Source organism: Sus scrofa, chromosome 13 (assembly GCF_000003025.6).
Source record: "Sus scrofa isolate TJ Tabasco breed Duroc chromosome 13, Sscrofa11.1, whole genome shotgun sequence".
In the NCBI taxonomy this organism is placed as follows: domain Eukaryota; kingdom Metazoa; phylum Chordata; class Mammalia; order Artiodactyla; family Suidae; genus Sus; species Sus scrofa.
This window is the reverse complement of record NC_010455.5, coordinates 160203245-160227323: the sequence shown is the minus strand read 5'-3', so window position 1 is coordinate 160227323 and position 24079 is coordinate 160203245. Positions and strand designations below refer to the sequence as shown.

The window sequence follows — 24079 nt, the reverse complement described above, 5'->3', positions numbered from 1 at the left end:
TAGGGCCAGCCCTATATGTACACTGCCAAAATACTATGATTAAGGGAACTTTAAAAGTCTGCATGTTCCAATAGCCTCTTACTTCCACAAAGGCTGAGTTAAAAATTTATATTGTGGAAAACACTCCCCTCTCATTACCAAAAACAGTATCCCAGAGAGGGCTACAAATTTATAATCTCATTATGCTGCTTAATTCTTTATTACCTTCCACAAGAATTCAAACTTTTTACTTAGTTGCAATCATGTACCCATGTAATAATGTATCCTGAATTAAAATAAAAAAAATATTTTCACAGGTCAAAAGCCCCTGCCACAGATGGTTACATAGTTGTATGACATTCTGGAGAGAAAACTGATTTGGGTTCCAGGCACTTTCATTTGAATCACACTGCAAAATAGGGAGTGTGACCTTAGGTACCTTATTTCACCTCCTGACTCCAGGATGGGTGATAGGAACACATACGAATGCATGCAGGAGAGTTGACTCATGGTAGGAAATGACTGGTAGTTAATATTCTTTCTGAATTGATGGGTTTTGCGATAAGCATTGTACCGAGAATTCTTTCTGTCACCGTCTATTTTAATCCTCCTAACCACCCCTGAAAAGAGGATGTATTATCTCACTTTAGAGGAGACCAAAAAGAAGTCACTGGGGTAAGTCACTTGCTCAAGGTCACTCAGTGGGTCAGTGGAGGAGATGGAATTTCAACTAGGTTAGGGTGAACAGTGCCTTTTTGGACACTACAACTATGAAGAAGTGCAAATGTCACCTAAGAAAATTGGAGGGACTTTCCCCTTTGCGTATGACTGTATAGATCCAAAAGTCTTAGGAAAGCTAGAGGAGAGGAGGTTTAATTTGTGTTTAATTCTGAAAATCATGAACTGGAGTTCCTGTCATGGCTCAGCAGAAATGAATCTGAGCATGAGGACACAGATTCGATCCCTTGTCTTGCTAGTGGGTTAAGGATCTGGCATTGCTGTGGCTGTGGCATAGGCCAGCAGCTACAGCTCTGATTTGACCCCCTAGCCTGGGAACCTCCATATGCCTCGGGTGTGGCCCTAAAAGACAAAAAAAGAAAGAAAGAAAGAAAGAAAGAAAGAAAGAAAGAAAGAAAGAAAGAAAGAAAGAAAGAAAATCCTGAACAAGAGAAGAATAATAAACTTAGGAGAACCTAAAAGAGCAAAGTAACCTCAAGAAAAATGGGCCCAAATAGACAAATTCCATAAACACTTTTCACTACTCTGATGTCTCAGGAACCATGTTTAAAACTGCAAAATCTGTGTGGGTTCCATCAGAGGCAATTTGTAGAAAAGGAAATGATAGGGATTTCTGGACCCTCTGAATTTTTTGATAGTAGACCTGGGAAAATAACAAGTGCTCCTAGGGCTGTTGTCAAAATTAACACAAACACCACAAGGTCCATCACAGATGAAGTGGTGACACATTACTCACTTTTTTTTGGTCTTTTTTTTTTTTTTTTTTTTTTTTGCTATTTCTTTGGGCCACTCCTGTGGCATATGGAGGTTCCCAGGCTAGGGGTCGAATTGGAGCTGTAGCTGCTGGCCTACACCAGAGCCACAGCAAAACCAGATCTGAGCCATGTCTGCAACCTACACCACAGCTCACAGCAATGCCAGATCCTTAACCCACTGAGCAAGGCCAGGGATCGAACCCGCATCCTCATGGATACTAGTTGGGTTTGTTACCGCTGCACCACAACGGGAACTCCCTTTTTTGGTCTTTTTAGGGTTGCACCCAGGGAATATGGAAGTTCCCAGGATAGGGGTCTATTCGGAGCTACAGCTGCTGGCCTATGCCACAGCCACAGCAACACCAGATCCGAGCCACCTCTGTGACCTATACCACAGCTCACGGCAAGAGTCAGAGCCTTAACCCACTGAGTGAGGCCAGGGATCAAACCCACAACCTCATGTTCCTAGTCGGATTTGTTTCCGCTGCACCTCAAGGGGAACTCCACATTACTTACTTTGAATTGCACCCAAATCTGTGGCTCTTCTTCCTGGAGTCATCTGACAGAATGTGATGATGATGTTCAGTGCTCAAAGTCTGGAGTTACTAGTTGAATGTTACTAAACAGCGAGTTATTTCACAAACACTGAAATTTAAAAAGTATTCACAGCTATCCAAGTATGAAGTCATTATTAATATATGCTTTTATCAAGGAAGACCAACTTTAACAAGAGAAGAAAATGCACATCTCACCTTGGTTCTACTCCCTACAGTAATGTTTCCGCCAAAAGAGAAAAAAGCACTAATACATTTGTCCTTGAAAGGGCAGATCCCAGAAACACGGATCTCTCTGACCGCCCCCTCCCTTTCTGCTGGGGACCAAACCGCCTTGCCCCTCCTGGTGTCACCAAAGTCCACAGAGAGTCAAGCAAAAGTGTTTACTTGTGCTGCCTGCCAGCCGGGTGGGGCGGGGGGAGGTACCTGAGCTGCCCCTAGCTTTGGTCTCTGCAGCCTTCCAAACAAATCTAGGAGGGATGGCAGAGTCTCCTAGGCTGTGCAACTTGATCCTCCTACCTTGTCCTGAAGCCACCCGCCGCTTTTTCCCTGCCCTCCCCTCGTGGTGATTTTCCTGTCCCGGACTCCAGGAGAGGGCGCGCGGCGGGAGTCTGCCCAGCCGGAAAGGTAGGAGCTTGGCCGCGCTCCTGCCTCGCCTGCCCCGGCGCCCCAACGCCTCCCTCCGCATTGCACCTTCCTCAGCCAACTTGCGGGCGGCCACGGCCACCACGCATCTGGCGCCAGCCGCCCAGCAGGAGGAGCTTCCCCGCGGCTCCCGAGGCTTTCCACGCTTTTGACTGGATCGAGAGCCAGGAGCTGCGGGCAGCGCACGCGCTGGTGGGCGCCTCGGACTCCGGGCGGCGCTGCATCCTTCCCTGCTTCCCGGCAGGGTCCAAGGAGACTGATTCCTCCCTGTGCCGCCCCTGAGCCGCGCCACCTTCCTCCAGTTCCGCCAGCCGCGGGCTTCGGCGGCCCGATGCTGCAGGCGCCGAGGGAGAGGCAGCAGCTGGCTGGAGAGAGCGGCGGCGGGCGCGTCGAAAGCAGAGGGCCCCCGGCCCGGGAGTCCGGGGCGTTTCTGTGGTCTTCGCGCCTAGGCCTCGGCGGGTAACTCTCTCCGGTCCTCTTTGCTGCGGATTTGCATCTCCGGGGAAGGGAGGTTGGGGTGCGGGGAGACCCGCGGGCTTCGCAGCCTCTTCGACTGAGGGTCGGGGTGGAGGGCGCGCTGAGCTTACTGCCTCTCTAGGCACGCTTCCAATCCCAGGAGCCTGCGTGCGCTCGCCCCGCAGGCGCGGGTGCTCGCCCCGGAAGGGCCGGAGGGACACTGGGCGCTTGGGTGAGGCCCACGGGGGTGACGGGCTCCTCGCTCACTGTCGTTTCCGTGTAAAAGGGTCTGTACTCGAGCAGGGGCGACAGATATGGAAGTTTCTCTCGCTTTACCTTAAAATTTTTTCCAAGAAACCTTTCTTGCCGCTACGGTGGAACTAGACCTAGCAAAACCAGCTTCAAGGCATTTTGAAGGACAGGGCGGCGGTGAGAAAATTGCTGGAGCTGGGTTGCCGTTAGGTTTCAAGATCGAGGAAAAGAAACTTGCGGTTTTGAGGCCAACTGCTCCCGAGCTCCCTGGCGATCTCAGCCGCTTTTGTGCTACTATTTTGACTTAAAGGAAAATCTATAAAAAGAGATTATTTTCAGAAACTTAAAAACAAACCCAAAGCACCTTCGCGGGGGTGGGGAGACGGAGTCTTAAGTAGAAAAGTGCAGCGAGAGGGGTTAGGGACGGGCGTAGGGTAGCGGTTGTTCAAAGACGATGTTTTAAAACAGCCCTTGGGACTGGGGATGAGAAAAATATCTTGAGTGCCAACAAATCAGGAACTACATAAGGCGCAGATTCTAAACTCAAAAAAGTCACACTTGCTTTAAGAGGAACGCCGGCTGAGGACTATAATTAGGTAGATATTTAAGGAAACATAACCTGCCAGAAGCTCCTCGTCTTCTGGCCCCATGGTCACACTAATCTTCAGATCTCTGATGCCCCGCTTTTATAAGGCTAGCTTGGACATTTGACTTTCCAAACTTAAAACTTTTTCTCCCAGCTGCAGACCCAGAAATTATCTTTTTATTTACATGGGGATGTTAAATATTTGGGAGGATCTGGTCAGGCTGCTAGGCTATTTTCCATTTGAAAGCATGCTGATTTGATATTTGTAAATTGATTTGTTGTCGCTTCCTTTTCGCCTCACCAACCACTGCTTTTCATACCGAGAACTGCAAAAGAACTATTCAGATTGTTATCTAGGTTGTGTCTCGGAAAAAGGCTAATTGGTTCAGGGGCACTTTATTTTATTTTGTGTTTTTAGGGACGCACCCATGGCATATGCAGATTCCCAGGCTAGGGGTCAAATCAGAGCTGTAGCTGCCAGCCTACGCTACAGGCACAGCAACTCAGGATGCTAACCGCTCCTTCAACCTACACCACAGCTCATGGCAAGGCCAGATCCTTAACTCACTAAGTGAGGCTAGGGATAGAACCTGCATCCTCGTGGATACTACTCAGATTAGTTTCCGCTGAGCCACGACAGGGCACGTTAGATAATGGCAACTTTGGTTTATGAGAAAGGAACTTTTCTGGAAACTATTTCCCTGTTCTGGCTTTGTAAGCTGTCCTTAATTGTGTGTGTGTTGGGGGGGGGCGGGGACACCTTCACTGGTTGCTTGATGGGGCTTCTCTTGAGCAATGTTTTTACCATAGTCCCTGAATGTCACTGTCCCAGATTGTACCATGTCTCTGTGTTATGATGCCATAAAATGAGACTGTTATTTTGACTGTATTTCAGCAGATTGGTTGGAAATACCTCAATTTGTTCTTATGCCCCAAATCAATACAAATCTTTGGGGCTCAGAAAGGAATAGACAGTATTGGCAGAAGAATGCCTTTAAGAAACATAGCACTTAAAAAAATCAGTCTAATTGTTTGTGAACATTGTACTTTTCAGCTTTTCTCATTCTAAAAATTAGTGGCAGCTGTTCTCTTCTGTTGGTGATATTTCTGTGCTTCATATCATATGGAATACAGTGGGAAAGAAGTGAAATAATGCCATGCTTCCCTTGTTTCTCTGATAAGCATCATCTGCTAACCATGCAGATCACCACTTGGCTTCCATAGAAATTATGATTCCATCCAGATTAGAGACCAGAGATCTGTTTAAGTGCATGCTAGAGGTTGCTTATCAAGGAGGTGAGGAAAGCACAAAGCTCAGGTGGCACCATTCTGATCTCCAGTGGGTTCCCATATGCTATTAAATCTTCCCAAGGACCCTATGAAATAGGAATGCTTAACTCTATTTTACAGTTTAAAAAACTGAGACTGCCCAAAGTTAATGACTTAGAATGGATCACATGAAGGTCAGTCACTTCACCTCTGTCTTACACCATTCCAGGAAGCCTCTGTAGCAAACATTCCTCACAAATTCTTCCCTTCATTTGCCTATCTTTCTCCTTTGCCTTCCACACTTGTTTATACGCCCCCTGATCTGAATGCACCTTCTTAATTACCCTGCAGGGTGGTCTTCTTGAACAGGTGCTCTGCATACCTTGTCTTTCCTCCTGGTAGCTTCAGACTGTCATCAATTAGTTACCTTCTATCCTCTCCACATCTCTCACCTGCTCCTTGGGTGTGCTGTGTCTGGCCAAATTTCACAAGGTTGTGTTATTGTCAATGGCTTTGTTCTGAAAGTTCTTTTCATTTCTGAATATATTTTCACTGAAATTCCTACTCATCCCTGTCTGGAAAAAGTCCTCCCAGGGCTACACGCCCACCCTCACAATTGAAATAAACCTCTCCTGTTTATCCCAACTACAGTAGATAACAGCACACACCACAATTTCCAATTGGACCCCGATAGGTTCAAAATAAAAAGCCTTTCAATTGGAGTGAGCTTACTGTGTGGAAGAGGATGTGGGTGTTGGACATTACAATGTTGAAGTAGAAAACTGTAGTATAGTCCCATGTCAGAGTTCCAGAAGCACAGTTCCCCAACCATGGTGGGAGAGCAGGTGTTCGTTCCCCTGGTAGTGACTCCCTGGCACTGAATCCATGGGAATGCTCACACTTGGTCAGGAACTTGGCTGTCATACAGTTAGGGTAAAAAGAGATGAGATTCTGGGGTGAGGTTATGAGGGTAAAATAAATTAAGGTGTAATAGGGTCTGAGTCACTCCATGTTCATATTTCATTTTTCTGGATATCTTTTCATCATCCACGGAGAAATGGCCAGCTTACCATTTGCTGCCACACCTTCTGCATCTGACCAGGTCTTGCTTCTTTTTGGATCATGGGGAAAAAGGGGAAGGAAAGCACCCAATCCTTAGATTTTCTTATCATTAGCACTGGAAAGCTCAGTGAAGAGGGTCTTCTGCATTCTCTTCTTCCCCCTTACACGTGAGACACAGTGTGCCAATGGCATCATTTTGTCCAGTAGCATGTAGCAGTGTTGGTCTTTGAAGAAGCCTTTAAATGTTGATTTGACCTGATTAGGGATGGAAAGGTAAGGGGATGAGGAAATAGGCTTCTAGATGAGGAAACGGCAAGGAAGCTGAAGATTCCTCCCAGAGAAGAAAGGTTATTCTCACCTTCATGGGTTGTGGAAGCGGGCCCAGAGTTGGTATGGCTGTGGGTCTTGGTCATTGTGCTTTGACGGGGAAACAAGGGAGCAGAGTGGTTTTACAGTGGCTCTTAGGTAACTTTCTGCAATCATCTATAAGTTGGGACTTGAGATTCAACCAATATCTACTGAGTGTGAACCATACAACAGAAAATGTTCTAGATAGGAGTTCCCATCGTGGCGCAGTGGTTAACGAATCTGACTAGGAACCATGAGGTTGCGGGTTCGGTCCCTGCCCTTGCTCAGTGGGTTAACGATCCAGCGTTGCTGTGAGCTGTGGTGTAGGTTGCAGACGCGGCTCGGATCCCGCGTTGCTGTGGCTCTGGCGTAGGCCAGTGGCTACAGCTCCGATTCAACCCCTAGTCTGGGAACCTCCATATGCCATGGAAGTGGCCCAAGAAATGGCAAAAAGACAAAATAAATAAATAAATAAATAAGAAAATGTTCTAGATAGTTCATGCAGCTTCGAACAAAGCAGATGAAACCCCCATAACAGAGCTTATGTTTTTGTGGGAGATGGAATCAATAATTCAGATGCAAATAAATAGAAATACACTTTACAAAGACAATACAGTGTGGGGGTCTGCCCGAAGGGATGAGAGAAGCCGGTTTAGAGCAGTCAGCTTCTCTGAGGAGGGGATATTTGAAGTGATGAGTGAATATTGAGAAGGAGCCAGTCAAGTGAGGAGAAGAAGAAAGACCATTCTGGGTAGAGGGAACAGCCGCTGCAAAGGCCCTGAGGAATAAGAATTTGGGGGTGTTTGGAAAACTTAGAGGTGGAAAAGAGTACAAAAGGGGAAGACAGGAGGAGATGAAGTCAGAGAGGAAGGTAGAAGACAGCTTATGTGAAGCCTTTGAGTCTTAGGCATTGGAATTGTGTTTTAATTAGAATGTGATGTCACTGGAGACTTTGATTTAGAGATTCTGTCTTCCCCTGGTGGTCGATGGGCTTTCCTGTTTCCCTCCCCACTCCCACCTCTGACACTCACACACAAACACACACACATCACATTTTCACTCTCAGTTGGTTTTTCTTCTCCCCTCTAATTGGCCATCACTGATTCCCCCTTCCTTGCCCTAGGTCAGGGCATAGGCATGTCCACACAGAGAAGCAGGGCTCAGAGTGTTCCTTTTATTCTCTGAAGTAAATCTAATATACTCACTCATTTTCAACTTTAAGCATGAAATTCTTCATCACTAACTGATTTCTCAGCCTCTCTCCAGACTGAATATCTAGTTGTCTCTAGATTGGCTGGTGACATATGAAACTAGACACTAAAATTAAGCTAATTATCTAGGCAAATCAATCACAGTGATTTTGCAAGATGATGGTTGTCCCAAGAGGGAATATTCTATGCAACAGAGAAAGGTCTTGCCTTGTCCAGGGTGCCCAATCTCTTTCCCCCAGGATATGCAGTCTGTTATGGAGGACAGTTTCTGTGGAAATGTGCTAGACTCTTGTAACAGTTATCATGTGACTGTACTAAGCCTTAGAAATTTCTATTGTTCTTGTCAGTTTTAGAGTAGCACTTAAATCGTGAATGTTTCTGTTCAAGTCATTATCTCCTAGTAGCACTGGTTTACAGAAATGAACAGAAGCATTTTGTCAGTTATCCTTTGATTCTAGGGTAGCCCATCATCTCCAGCATATAACTCTCTGGGGAAGCTTGGTACTCGTTAGAGATGAAGTTGTTTTTGAGATTCCTTAGCCAAATGCCCTGTTCATTTTTTAGATTTACATACTTAACTAAAATATATAATGTACTCATTCTCTTTTTTCCACGTTTTTTGTCTGTTTCTTTCTTACTGATGTACCAGCATAAAATCTGGGATATGTTTCTGTTTGAAAGGGCAGTGATTATGTCTTGTCCTGTTCACCCTGTGTCCTCTGTACCTAAGGGGGTATCCAGAACATTATAGCCAGAGCAAACCTTTGGCAGATGTCTCCATCAGTGTGCATGGATTAACTCACAAGATGAATATATTGGCTCAGTTGTAACATCTTTATAACTCTTAGGTTCATCTTTATAGCTATTAGAATTATCAATTTGTCATCTCAAAAACGACCCATTGGAGAAGACAGGTGAAAGGTGAATTCATTCCTGTGTTATATCTGTATTAATTAAAACCATTCCGGTTTTGAAATTTTTTTTTTTTTTGGAAATAATGTAGTTGTACATAGGCTAACAGGCAAGAAATTGGTATGTGGATGTCATCAGATAGATAGTCTCAAATTTGTTTTCATGTACAGTCAACTTTCAGAACAGTTTCATAATTCATAATTTATGATAATTTGAAGTGTTAGTTTGGTTTGTGGTTACATTGCTGAAAAAATAAGTGTGCCAAGAATGTAGGTAACAAAATCATTTTCCTCTTTAATAGCACAGCTATAATCTGACACCAATGATTTCATTCATACCCCTTAGTAAGTAGGCAGAGATTGGCACTGCTTAAGTTCCAGTGCTTATTATATTTCCAAGATTTCTGTTGGGTATCATTTAACCTAATTGGAGGCACAAACAAATACTATGGAGATAAACAGTTCTTCCCATCAAGACTGCCCGAGCTGGGAGGAGTTCCTGCCTGGCAGAGGAAATTGAGAGGTCCCAGCTGTGGGATCTTGCTGAGATTCACTGTGTCAATGTTTCTCACAAAGAATGGCATCTTCAGAGGGCATATTCCTGGCTAATAGAAATATTCTCTATACATATTTTTAAAGTTCTAAATATTTAAAGGTTCTAACTTTTAGATTTTTTTCCCCCTATCCCTCAAGGACATGATGCTATTTAAATCCAGACATCTTGTCTTCGAGCTGATTTTATGGAGCCTCTCCTCCCCCCATCCTATCGGATTTTACTCCTTTACTCAGAGGGGTTATCAGCCCACTGCTTCCGACAGTGTGGTGGACTTTTTTTTTTTCAGGAAATATTCTATTGCAAATATTTAGGCCAGCACCATAGAAGATGTCAGGTGTTTTTGTTTTTTGTTTTTTGCTTTTTAGGGCCACACCTGCAGCATATGGAAATTCCTACGCTAGGGGTCAAATCAGAGCTGCAGCTGACAGCCTGCACCACAGCCACAGCAACGCCAGATCCAAGCCTCGTCTGCCACCTATACCACAGCTTATGGCAATGCGAGACCCTTAATCCACTGAGTGAGGCCAGGGATCGAACCTGCATCCTCATGGATACTAGTCAGGTTCTTAACCCACTGAGCCACAACAGGAGCACCTAGAAGGTGCTGCTTTTATTAAAATAATAAGATCAAACATAATGTATAAAAAATAAAACATAAAATAATACAATATGAAATATAATAAATGAAATCCTTTTATTAAAATCTGTGCAACCCTTCAGTACATATAAGAGTCCTTCATGTGTTAAGGGATAGAAGAGGTAAAGGTAAGGGAATGTGTACATTTACTCTGTTCAGCATAGAGCTGAAGAATACATTTTTTTTTTTTTTCTTTTCGGCTGGACCTACAGCATATAGAAGTTCCCAGGCCAGAAATCTAATCTGAGCTGCATCTGTGACCTATGTCACAGCTGTGGCAATTCCAGCTCCTTAACCCACTGTGGGCCGGGGATCGAACCAGCAATGCCACAGAGACAAGCCAGATCATAACCCACTGTGCCACAGCGGGAACTCCCCAGGTTTTTTTAATTCCCTTACTTATTTTTAATGAATAAAATAAAGTTAATATAAAACAGATAATATATAATAATTATTATAATGTAATAAAGATAATATAAAGTTATAAGACTGCACTTAAAATTGGGAAATGGGTTATTCAGTTGCATTTAGATAAGAGTAATGAGATAATAATACAGGCATTTCAACGATTTCCAACTGCATTTCAGCAACAGCAACTAATTTAATTTATAAGTTGATTTAATTGACAGACTCTGAAAGTTAAAGGAACTTTTTGTTGTAAATGAGCTTTGTGAGATAAAGCACACTGCTGTCAAGATACCTTGATAGTTGGGGCCAGTATTTCAGGTAAATGTCAAAGCAAGTTAGCTAATCACTGTTGTTTGATCCCAGCTATGCTACATTTAAATGAGAAATAATTGGATTTTTTTTTTATAAGCAGGATGTTAGGGATATGTGCAATTTCTGATCATGAAGTACCTATAAATGTTTTGCAGGTCCTGAATTTTTTGGTAGGACAAATCTGGGCGCTTGTTGCAAAAAAACAAGAAAACCAAAACAAACAAAAAAAAACCTATTATTTTTACAGAGTTGGTGGGTCATATTCTTAGAAAAAGCTTCTATCCAAGTTCTCCAGCAATATTCCTATCCACACACCTTTTATAATAACATTCCTCAAGTGTGGTTTTCATTACGGAAATTTTTTTTGCTCAAAAATCCAGAGAATTTCTCCCACGGGTCTTTTGATTTTTTTCTGCCGTCTCATGTTGCTAACTTTCTTTTTACTCTCCCATTTGAACCTGCGGTCACTGCAAACCTCTGAGTATTACAGTTTGGCCTTTTGACAGATACTCAGTGCTATCTCCTTCCACTCCATACTCCCCCATCCAAGCCAGATACTAACCAGCCTTCCTTTTCCAGTTTCATGACTGTAATTGCATGAATACTTTGCCTAACTTCTCTGAGCATCACTTTCTTTATCCATAAACATGAAATAATGTCCACATTATGAAAACTAAAAAGAAAACACATATCAATAGTTCAGCAGAGTGCCTGCCAAGTATCAAAGGGTTGACATTGTCATTATAGCTGTTGTTATAATTGTTCATCTTTAAATAGTTAAAAATCAACTTTCTCCATAAAGTCTTTCTGTTTAGCCTTCTCCAGTTCTAATTTTTTCTCCAGTCTGTTCTCTCTTAGAATCTGACTTCACTTTGGACTCTATTAATTACTCATGTTATTGTATTCTTTAATTATTTTTCAGTGAACAGCAACAAATATTTGGGTACTATCATGTTCCAGGCACAGTGCTATTTATAATATAGGGCATGGGAGGGATGTGTGTGTGCGCACACACACACACGGGGTTCAGGTGCAGCTGGGATGAAAATCTGTTGGTTGAATAATACTGTGAGTTTGTAGAATGAACTAGAGTTAAGAAGTAAAAACTATTCAGATGTCCATTATAAAAATGAACATCTTGGAGTTCCCGTCGTGGCGCAGTGGTTAACGAATCCGACTAGGAACCATGAGGTTGCGGGTTCGGTCCCTGCCCTTGCTCAGTGGGTTAAGATCCGGCGTTGCCGTGAGCTGTGGTGTAGGTTGCAGACGCGGCTCGGATCTCGCTTTGCTGTGGCTCTGGTGTAGGCCGGTGGCTACAGCTCCGATTCGACCCCTAGCCTGGGAACCTCCATATGCGCGGGGAGCGGCCCAAGAAATAGCAGCAACAACAAAAAGACAAAAAAAAAAAAAAAAAAATGAACATCTTTTTGTCATTTTTCTTTTTTCTTTTTTTTTTTTTTTTGTCTTTGTTGTTGTTGTTGTTGTCGTTGCTATTTCTTGGGCCGCTCCCGCGGCATATGGAGGTTCCCAGGCTAGGGGTTGAATCGGAGCTGTAGCCACCGGCCTACGCCAGAGCCACAGCAACGCGGGATCCGAGCCGCATCTGCAACCTACACCACAGCTCACGGCAATGCCGGATCGTTAACCCACTGAGCAAGGGCAGGGACCGAACCCGCAACCTCAAGGTTCCTAGTCAGATTCGTTAACCACTGCGCCACGACGGGAACTCCTTGTCATTTTTCTATAGTTTAAAAAAATGATAGTTTATCCATTTTCCTTTTTCTTTCTTTTTCTTTTTCTTTTTTTTTCTTTCCTTTTAGGGCTGCAGGTTTGGCACATGAAAGTCTCCAGGCTAGGGGTTGAACTGGAGCTACAGCTGCCAGCCTATGCCATAGTCGCAGCAGTGCAGGATCTGAGTGGCATCTGTGACCTACACAACAGCTCATGGCAATGCCAGATCCTTGACCCACTGAGCAAAGCCAGGGAATGAACCCACATCCTCATGGATGCTAGTTGGATTCATTTCCACTGTGCTACAGTGGGAACTCCCTAGCCATACTCTTGAAACAGTTTTACATATGCTTTCTTTCCTAGAGGCTTTTCTGCCCTCATCCAAATATGGTGTGAGGGTGGAAAATGATATCTTCCTTGAAGAGCAGAATCCTAATAGATGATTCTGTTTATGGCAGGAAGGAAGAAGGATGGGAGAGAATGTTCCAGGCAGCAGGAACAGCATGCACTGAGACATGAAATAGTGTTGAGTAGGATTGAGAACTGTGCTCAAAGAGCAAAATGTTCAAAGTCAAGCATTTTGGGAGAAGACACAGAGAAAATGTAGGAGTCAACTGAATCACACCCAGAGACCTATGGCCTGTATGTTTACACCTCCCTCTGAGGACACAAACTTGGCCTGTGGGTCTATATAGATAATATATAACAGATTTTGCATGTTGCTTCTAAAGTTGGACTTGGATTTTTTTCATGTTGCATACAATACATCTCCTCCATTTGCTGTATTTATAAGAAAATAATGAAAACATTAGAAGTGTTTGAAAGATAGAAATATGAAGTATTATTTGAGACTTCTGAAGCATGGGTTGCCATATGAAATCTGAGAGTTGAGAAGAGCTTCAAAGGACAGGGACATCCAAGAAGAACAGTCAAGAGGACCATTACAAATGTACAGTCTTGAAACTTTCAGTACCTCCCTAACACATGTCACACCAAGGAAATTACAGCTTCATCTTCTATAATTGTGTGCTTGATATTTTGTATGTAAAATTTGACCAATATTTTGTTTTTATTTCTTTGCATTGCAGTTAAGTTTCAGCTTCCCTTTCCACCCTCCTTTCTCTCCCCCCACCTTTTTTTACCCCTCCTCTCCTCCCTATTCCAATTTTTAAGACATCATTCATTTTTTAATACATCATTGTTTTTCAGAGCTTAGACAATATCTGATGTTAAATGTCTGAATTATATTTAATTCTAGAAAAGCTTTTGTGTTTTAATTCCAGAAATATGTTTTCTACCAAGTCTGAGTAGTGTCACTGTATTTTAACTCTTCGTCTTTTGCTGTTGGTTTCTCTTGCTTAGAAATTAAGCAATAGGAACTCCATAACCACAAGAGCTTAAAATTCCCAGGGGAGAATTAGATGTGAAAGAAAAAACACTGGAACTTACTTGAGCTGTAATTAGCCTGAAAATGGAATGTGTAGGACAGGTCCGCAAGGAGGCTAGGAAAACAGAGGGCAGGGTGAAAAGCGTCTTAGTGCATATCCAGCACTGCTGAGGGAGGAATGTACCCTTACTATGGGTCTGTGGTTTTTAAACAATTTTTTATCACCCAGGTATTTGACTCTAGAAGTTGTCAATCTGCCAGTTCAAATATATGTACTCCTTGGCATTTCCTTTTTTCTCATCATAAGTGAATTACTTTGGCATTTCTGTTTATACACCAGCTCCTAACACTTGAACATCTTAGGTAAACTGACCACTTGAGTGTCTTAACTAGCAGGGCTGAGAGGCTAACTCTTAGGTTTAGGCTTCTCCCAGATGATGTCCCTTTCATTCAGAGGTTCTGCCTAGGCTGCCAAGACCTCTATTTCTCGGACAGCTCCAACTTCTCTAATGCTTTTTAGAGTAAAGTTCTTATGGAAATGTATGCAACATACAGAGGAGTACACCAGCCAGGTCAATACATTTCCTCTCAGTAAATACTCCTGTGGAACCTGCCTCCAGATGAAGAACTAGAACATTAACCTGCTGTCACCTAGTCACCTCCTTAAGCAGAACCACTCTTATGACTTTCACAACCACGGGGTAATTCTTTCTCTTTCCTTTTAACTTGAATGAGCACTCAGGTATCCTAAATGGCTGTACAGGATCAGAGTTCTGGCTGAGAGTTAGGACTGGGAAGCCCCTGAGTGTTTTAAAGGTGCATCATGTCCCTCTAAAAAGACATGTTGAAGTCCTAACTCCCAGAACCTCAGATTGTGACCTCATTCAAAAATAGGGTTGTTGCAGATGAAGTCAAGATGAAGATGACCTCATGTATAGACTTGCATCATTATAAGAAGACAGAGACAAGGGAGATCACTTTGTGAAGACAGTGGATTGGAGTTATCCATCTGCAAGCTGGAGAATGCCAAGGAATGCCAGCAAACACCAGAGACTAGAAAGAGGCCAGCCAGGGAGGATTCTTCCCTGCAGGTTTCAGGGGAAGCACGCCTTGCCAGCTAAGTCTTGGATTTGGGGCTTTTAGCACCCAGAACTGTGGCCCATGTCTGGACTGGCTCACAGAGTGCCCTGCCTTACCTCTGTTGCTCCATGTCTGTGATGGAGCATAGGAAGACAGGGGCTTCATTACTGTTGTGTGGCGTTGTCTTCATTTCTTCACTCTGCTCTTCACTAGTGTTTTCTGAATGAACAAGTTTGGTTTCCTAACATACCCTAGACCATGCTTTGCAGATCAGCCCTCCATGTTTTCCCACTACTGCCTATCTGGCTCTCTGCTGAGGCATCTTTAAGCCATTTCTAAGACCCAGGCTAGGCTACATCCTCCATCTGGTTTTTGCCAGTTCCTCTGATCTAGAGTCATCTTTAAAAGAAAGAAAAAAAAAATAGAACTTTTTTTAAAAAAAAAATGAAATTCCCTGTTTTCAATTAGTATGGCATGCTGTAAATCTTTCATTTTGCTGCAATTAGGCATATCAAATATTATTTATCCTTTCAGAAAATAAAAAAACCCTCCGATCAAAAGGCAGCCCAACCATTACACTTTAGTTAGTAAAAAGGAACTATGCAGAGCTTATTAGATGACAGAGTACTTTCTTCAGGAAAGGATTGGATTTAGACTGCCTTATGACATATTTCCTATTCTGGACTGAGTGTCTAGTGTGAGGAAAAAAATAAGGACTCTACTGTTATGAAATCCTGAGGGTGACTCAACAGAGTCAGGCCACTTCCTTTGTCCTTCTTTTGTAGCCTTGCTTCAGAACCCAGGGACTTGCTGGTGGCTTTTGTCTTAAACGCTCTTAGTACATACTCTGTCCCTTTGCCTCTGCCTAGAGTGGCTGCAGAATGGATATGCCTCTGAACTGCCCCTGACTTTCTGTCCAGAAGCCATTGCTTACTGCTAGTAACTACTGGAGAGGTCTTAAGACACTTAAAAACACAGACATGGGGAAGTTTCAAAAGTTTAAGCAGTTCTACTTTTGGTTCTTGGTTTGTTGGTGAGTGCTTATTCTCTTGCTAAGAATCTTTCAACTTCGAGTTTCTGCTCTTCATACAATATATTTTGCCCTTTGAGGGAGAATGCAAAAAAGTTGTATGTTTTAGGCTAATAATCATGTATTCTATATAATATGCATGTTATGTAATAAAAAATAACAATATAGTGCACTTTGAAGCTATAGTTAGCATGAGATAAAAAGTTATGTTTGGTATATTTAGTTATCTATGTTTATATGGACTTGCCTTAGTACTCACTGCTTAGTACCTAGTGCTTAGTGAGTGCTCTCAGTTCAGACACTTCTTGTACCCTGAGATTTTGGTCCCATGGGATGAATGGATGATAATGTGTCTCTTTTGGCTAAATGGATGGAGAGTTGGACAAATGGATGATGAAGCTTGGCCAGTTATTCCACTGAACTATTAGTAGGATAAATTTCAGCTGAGTTCAGAGCTGCCACCTGAAACCTAGGTAGGTTTTTCTAAATTCAAGGGGCTTTCTTGGGCTGGAGACCAGGGGTCTAGAAGAAGTGATATCTCCTTGGCTCATCTGTGGTCTATGCTAAAACATTTAGCTGATTGTGAAAATGGGGCTGAACAGTCTGACTCCATTGTGATCCCCAAGATGCTGAGGTTACTTCTTTCATGGAGAAACGCAGATTTCTTTTTTATTTACCTTCTTGGGGATGGTGTACACTTCTTTGAAAATCTGCTAGAAGAGACTTTTCTGCCCCCTCCTTTCAAGGGAATGCTCTTTTTCAAATTTCCTTTTGCATTTTCTAGATTAGGTTATTTTATTGTGTAAAGGATACAGCCATTAGTAAACACACATCCATATTTTAAAACATCTTCTTTTTGAGGTTTTTTCAGATTTTTCTTTATATGATATTAAAGTATAGGAATCCATAGATGAGTCTTCACTTGTTTGTAGACTTGACTTCAGTTTACATTGGATAATAAACCTTGTTACAATGTCCATGAGCTAAAAATTTCCGATAATGTAAATAAAACATTGTTTGTGGTCACACTGTTTATATGTCTAACCACTTCAAGGTAAAAAGCCTGGCATTTTATTGCTTTGCCTTATTGTTCCCTTTATCCAACATAAATTCTGGCACATAGTTAGTATTTACCAATTTCTCAATTCTGAAGAGAAACATGGTTATCTTTCTGTGGGGTTGTGCCTTGGATTATTTTCTGGCCAAATCACTTAATAAAGCATTCCAGAGAAACCTATAGTTTGTTCATCTACTTGCTCAAATACTCTGACTTTTCTGCCTGTCAGTGTGGTTATCAGAAAAAGTGGTAAGAAGACTATTTTCTGTATCCACTTTCTCTTCAATATATTTTATTCTCAGCAGGATGATTATAGGTTCATCCTACCTAGGAATGTATTTTCTCATGTAAAATACTATTAACTTTCCATTTTCAGAGGGTCATCATATTTTAAACATCAGGGTATTTTATATGACTTGAATTATCTAAGGTTTTTTTTTATTATTTTTTAATAGTTATTTCACGAATACAATTTTTTTCTACTGTACAGCATGGTGACCCAGTTACACATATATGTACACATTCTATTTTTGCACATTATCATGCTCCATCTTAAGTGACTAGACATAGTTCCAAGTGCTACACAGCAGGATCTTATTGCTAATCCATTACAAAAGCAATAGTTTGCATCTATTAACCCCAAGTACCCTATCCATCCCACTCCCTCCCCCTCCCCCTTGGCAACCATAAGTCTATTCCGCAAGTCCATGATTTTCTTTTCTGTGGAAAGGTTGATTTGTGGTGTATATTAGATTCCAGATATAAGTGATATCATATGGTATTTGTCTTTCTCTTTCTGATTTACTTCACTCAGTATGAGAGTCTCTAGTTCCATCCATGTTGCTGCAAATGGCATTATTTCATTCTTTTTTATGGCTGAGTAGGTTTATGTTTTTTTAAAAAAGACTATGTAAATGTGAAATTTCAATTTTAAAGTATTTCTAGCAATTTGTAGGATTCACCCTATTTATAAACTGTGTGTGCGTGTTTTATTTTTATTTTTTTTTCCCTAGGTTGGAAAAAAAGAGATTTAGCTCCAAAATGATGTTTAGGTCAGCAATTATCTGAAAACAACCTAAATATCTGCTAGTAGGAAATGGACAGCTTTGCGAGGTATTTGGTTGATAGGATGCTCTACAGAACTTCAGAAGAATGAACCAGACTTTTATGCATCAATATCAGTAGACCTCAAAACGGAAAGTGTAGAGTGAAAAACTCAAATCTCAGGATATTAGATATTCGTTTTATAGATGTTACACCATTTAAAACATATTATATACCAGATCACATTTATAAATGCGTGTGTGAATAAAATTAGACAAATTGGTCATAAGATTGCCTCTCAGAGAAGTGGAACAGGATAGGGAGGGGAACATTAATCTCCATTAAAAAAATCCCTGACATGATGTGGTTATTTTGGTTAATGGGCTCAAGGGCACTTGCTATATTAACACTTGGACTTTTTTTTTTTTAACATTTCTGTAATGAAAAAATTCCATGTAATATTTCCTATTAAAATAGGAAATGTATGGTTCCACCTAGGAACCATACATTTATCAAGACTCTGAGTAAGAGACTGAAGCTATTCTAATATATCTGTATTTCACAATATCATTCTGTGGAAAAGCAAAAATTGACAGGATGAATCTTGAAGATGAGGAAAACTCCATGTTGATCTGGCTCCTGGGACGTTAGAATTGCTAATGGGTTCAGAATAAAGATCCTGGCAGCAGACCTTCTATTGAGACCTTGGGCAAGTTCTCTAAGACTCTCAGTTTCCTTATTTATAGAATTGGAATAACTGGCCCATCTCAGCACTGTTGTGAGGGTTCTTTGAGTTCCTCCATGTAGTAGGCATACACCAAAGATTAGCTGATGTTTTCATCCTTACTCCTATTATCAGCAGCCTCAATTCTTCCAGTGAGCTATTTTCATTTTCTCATTAGACTAGAAACAGAATAACGCTGTTTTCCCTGCATGGAAGGCTTTTCATTTCCACCCTGATGTCATCTGGTTAACTCCTTCTCAGAGGAGTTCTCTGTGAATTGTCAAATTCTTACAAGAAGCTCCCTGTCCTTTCCCACGTGGGTCAGTTCCTAGTCATACCACAAATGTAATTTAATAATTACTTGAATAGTAATAACACTAAATAGTATTACCTAATAGTAATAACAACTATTTGCTAATTCCTGACTTTCTTCTGGATTGTAAACTGTTTTTCTTCTTCACTACAATATCTTCAGTGCCTAGAACAATGTCTAGCATTGGGGAATTAATTACTGACTAAATCAGTAAATATAGTAAAGGTGAAAACTTTTAGAGTTAATTTTAACAGAAAATGAATTGACTCTCTCCTCCTCAAGGATTAACTAAGCTAATATCTAGGATTATTTGATTTCATAAAAAATACATATTACATGTACTGATTTATTTATAATAATAATTATAAGATACCCCAAATTAAGATTTATTTGTAATTTGGCTTTAGCAGATCACCTAATGGTTAGTAATGTAAATATCATCACATACTTTCAGTTACTGTGGAAAGCAGGAAAATTTCCAAAATTTTATCTTATGATACATGCTCATCTGATTGTTTACCCTCAAACTCACTCACTTTTTTTTCTTTTAAAAATAGCAAAAGAGGAATTAACACACAGGAAATGATACTTCTCCAGGAGCAGAATAAGGTTCATTCACAATAAACTAAATTAATAAGTAGTTTGATAAAAAAGGGCTTTTGTAAATCAGATGGAATGTTACTTATGACTTTAAAGCAAACCATAAAACAGTAAGCCCTTTGGAAGGGGACTTAACAGAGGAAAGACAGGAAACTGGTTTTCTCTTAGTTGTGGGTTTATTTACTCTGGGAAAGAAACTCAAGAATGCTTTACAATTTGAGGAAGGTCTGTGTGTTCTGATATTAGCATATTTCTCTAGGAAAAACATCATATAGGATTTTGAACTGATTGAAAGCCCACATTTATTAGATAAGTAAGGAGCTGAGCAAAATATGAGCAAGAAAGAAATGGGGACTTTCAAAGCATTAAAGGAATTTTTATGACTCAAATGGGGTGGCGAAATTTCAGGGCAAGAAAAATAATTCAAAGCCCTACATTGAAAAAGAATAATAGGAATTGTAGCTTTGGGAGTCTCCCCCATCACTTTTGGAGACAAATGATTTTATAACACAAATCACTGGGAACCATTATAGCTGTATTTCTATGAATTGTCCTATTCTGAAATCATAAGTAACTGCAGTTTCTAATGCTGAGCATATATTTATTCATTTATTCATTCATTCATCAGAACACACTTATTTGGTTTCAATTATTTGCCAAGCTTGGAGTGAGATTGTCATTTTAAAATTATCTTTTAATGGAAGTGAAATAGGTATTTTTAAAAATTGCATAGTTATTGCTCAAAAGTATCACCTGGGGATGTACAGGAAGATAACTTTTTTGTTGTTGTTGAAACATGAAGGTGTGTTCTTGCCAAATTCTGCCCACGTAACTATTTAATCTACGTATTAGTCATCTGCCCCCACATTGGGGTTGGAGAACACTTTTAAAGTCATATGGTTAGAAAACTGCTCTTGGGGAAACACTGGTTCAAATAACATTCTGATGCTTGTAAGCAAGCTACATCCACAGCATTGGCAGCACCTGGGAGCTTGCTAGAAATGCAGATTCTCAGGACCCACACACTCCACTGAAGAAGAATCAACAAGATGGTCAGGTGATGCTAGTGGACATTAACATTTATTAGGTACTGTTAGCCAAATCCCTCCTAGGTGGTTTTTAGAACAGAATATCTTCAGTAATGGGTGACTCATTCTTCAACAATGCAACCTGTATTATTTTTAGGCCCTAAACTTTAGCAAGTTCTTCCTTGCCTGGCTCAAAGCTCAAAGGACTCAAAGTCCTTGAATATTGCATTTACTGCCCCTCTGCCTTCAGAACCAGGCTTATGTTTCTTTTTGTTCTGCTTTTTTTTTTTTTAGGACCACACCCGTGGAATATGGAGGTTCCCAGGTTAGGAGTCAAATTGGAGCTACACCTGCCAGCCTATGCCACAGCCACAGCAACATGGGATCTGAGCCGCGTCTGTGACCTACACCATAGCTCATGGCAATGCCAGATCTTTAACCCACTGAGCAAGGCCAGGGATTGAACCCATAACCTCATGGTTACTAGTTGGATTTGTTTCCCCTGGGCCACAGTGGGAACTCCGCTAATGCCTCTTTTTAATGAAGATCATTCACGCATGAGAATGGATCATCATGTTCTTCTTTCTGGATTTAAGCTCTTCCAGGTGTAACTAAATCCCCATCTGCCTAGCTGTTCCTTTACCAGTCTATTCTCAGTGGGTAATTTTAAAGGACTTCCAACTTCCAATCTGTGATTGCTCCTTTACTCCAGCTGGTAGTAAGTAGCAGTGGGTAAGAAGATGATAGGAACCCAGGAGTCGTACTTCCATCCATTTAGGGAGAATGATTCTGAGACACAGACTTATAATTATCCATAATTTCCTTAGGTTCAAAATTCTGGCTCATGGTGGAAACTTCTATTATTATAATTGCCCTAAAGAGCACTGCTTTGCCTTTCTTCTAATTTTAAATGCACCAACTATTTAGCACTTAAAAAGTGAAAAATGCATATAGAAATATATTAAAATAAGAATTTTCTGTTTCTCTATAAATTTTAAAGTTTTAAGGAAAAAATCCCTTGTAATCCACAACTGAGCACATCCACTGATTTTGTTTTTTTCTTTTATTGAAGTGTCAAATGTACAAACATCTAATATATGGACATAATCATAATGACCTCAGTTTTTTAAAACTTCCTTTTCTAGGTAGAATATTTTTTCATGTTACTCTATGATTTTCGTAGTTAAGCATAATCATTTTCTCATTGTAGGAATTTGAGTTCATAAGTGTATTCTGAAATAAAATATGAAGTAAAATATGTGCCATTTTTGGGTTGGTTTTGTTTTTTGATATCTGTTTCCTAAGTTTTTTTTTTTTTTTTTGGTCTTTTTATCTTTTTCAGGGCCTCACCCACGGCACACGGAAGTTCCCAGGCTAGGGGTCTAATTGGAGCTGTAGCCGCTGGCCTACACCAAAGCCACAGCAACGCCAGATCCAAGCCGCATCTGCGACCAACACCACAGCTCACGGCAATGCCCGGGTCCTGAACCCACTGAGCAAGGTCAGGGATCACACCCATCAACCTCATGGTTCCTAGTCAGATTCGTTAACCACTGAGTCACAACGAGAACTCCCATGTTTCCTACGAATTTTTTTTAAAAAAATAACATTTTCTAACACAGAATACAGAGCATGAAGTTTTTGTTTTGTTTGTTTTTGTATCAGGGTTATTGAGTCTTGGGTAAGAAAATCTGTAGCAAGAGTAGCTTGAGATTTTTTTTTCAAAATTTTTTGGAGAAAGTGGCCCACAGCGCATTCTTAGACTAGTTGCTCTTCTCACCAACTTCCCACACTTTCTTTCCCCACACTTCCTTCTAGATGTTTTCGTTCTTCTTGACTCTTCCTCATTCTGTCTCCCTCTCTTCCCTTCTTCAGAGTGTTTTCCAAAGCAGCTGCTGCTCTCACCTCTGCGTTGAACAACAAAGCTGTGTGTATGTGTGGGGAGAAGCTGGAAAAGAAGACAGATGGTTCTTTCATTACCAGGTTGCTTTGGATTAGTTGTGCTGGCTGTAATTTATTTTCAAGGAGACTGGGCTGGGTCCTGTGGATAACCAGTCATGAGCTACAGTTATTTAATATATGCAGCTGGTTTTGCTGCTGGACTTTTTGTTTTGTTTTTGGTAATTACATCATCCTGTCAAGCATGTTGGGAGGTATCATTAGTGAGTTTACTAAAATAGGGTTTTCATTTAAAAAAATTTTTTAGTGGCTTTTTTCTTGGGTAGCCAAACTATTCTTATAAGCATGCTATCTTTGTGTTTTCTTTCAGCACTTCCAAGTGAAGAAGCAGCACAGCATTTTGTCTTGGATAACTTTTAGTGGGGAGGCTCCAACAACTTAGCAGCCAGCCTCCTTTCAGCATTCTGCACCCTCAGACACCTAGGGCCTTTGGGAAACAGATTCCTAAAAGTGTAGGTAAGCATGACTCTTTTCTTAGATGTAAGTTTGAACACTTGAAAAGATATAGTGTTTCCCTTCTGGCAGGTGACTTAAAAATACCCTTTCCTTTTATGTAGCTGCTTGTTAATTTATCTCTTAATAGTTTAACATGTGGTCAGAGGGCCTATGAAACTATGTTATTATGTACCAAGGGCCCTTCAGCATATCCCCAAACTGAAGGATGAAAGTTTTAATTGTTAGTTTTAATTCTCAGTGTGAATGGGACCTCTTTGGGATTGTTCTAAACCTATGAGGAAGTAAAAGAGTAACAAGTTAAAATTAGAATATTACATACATCACAACTATTGTAGAAAGCGCTGTTGAGTAGCTGTGTTAGAATGAATTCTAGTTCCCTCTCTGGCTTTAAAAGCTACAATTAATAATAATTTCATTGGAGTACTTTAGTTTGTAGACATTCTTCTTACTATTCCTGGAAAACCATTTGTAAATATAAGACACCAGTTTATAAATCTATTCTGAGAAAACTCTGGAGCTCAGATGTCTACCAGGAATTAGCTCCATGTTTTACCCATGAATCCATACATAGGCTTTTTGGTTTGTTGAGGTTCATCAGAGAATAATTATTCTACTAGTAAATTTGTTACTGTTTTGTTTGAAGATCATTTTGTGAAGGACACATTGACTGACAGCATTATGCTTTAGTGGTACTGGTGAGTTTGGATATTTACAATGGTTTTGGGATTTAGTCCTTGGAACCTCTTGAGCTCTTCATTGCTCATGCCAAGATTATTCAAGAGTGGATCCAGGAGTTCCCATTGTGGTTCAGCAGTAATGAACCTGACTAGTATCCATGAGAATGCAGGTTCAATTCGTGGCCTCACTCAGTGAGTTAGGGATCCAGCGTTGCCATGTGCTGTGGTGTAGGTTGCAGTGCCACTCGGATCCTGTGTTGTGGTGAAGGCCAGCAGCTGCAGCTCTGATTCGACCCCTAGCCTGGGAACTTCCA

The 24079-nt window shown here is 41.0% G+C and overlaps 1 protein-coding gene across 20 annotated transcripts in view; it reads left to right on the top strand.

Annotated features, from left to right (window-relative positions):
- Nucleotides 1969-24079, top strand: part of ST3GAL6 (ST3 beta-galactoside alpha-2,3-sialyltransferase 6) — a 67118-nt gene continuing 45007 nt past the window's right edge. For 3 of the 20 annotated variants that reach the window (XM_021070680.1, XM_021070671.1, XM_021070678.1), the window contains exons 1-2: nt 2944-3130; nt 22943-23088. The gene's annotated coding sequence lies outside the window, so the exon portion shown is untranslated. Of the gene's footprint in view, nt 3131-22548; nt 22657-22942; nt 23089-24079 lie in introns of all 20 variants that reach the window. The other 17 variants (XM_021070684.1, XM_021070675.1, XM_021070666.1 and 14 more) reach the window with 16 other exon arrangements.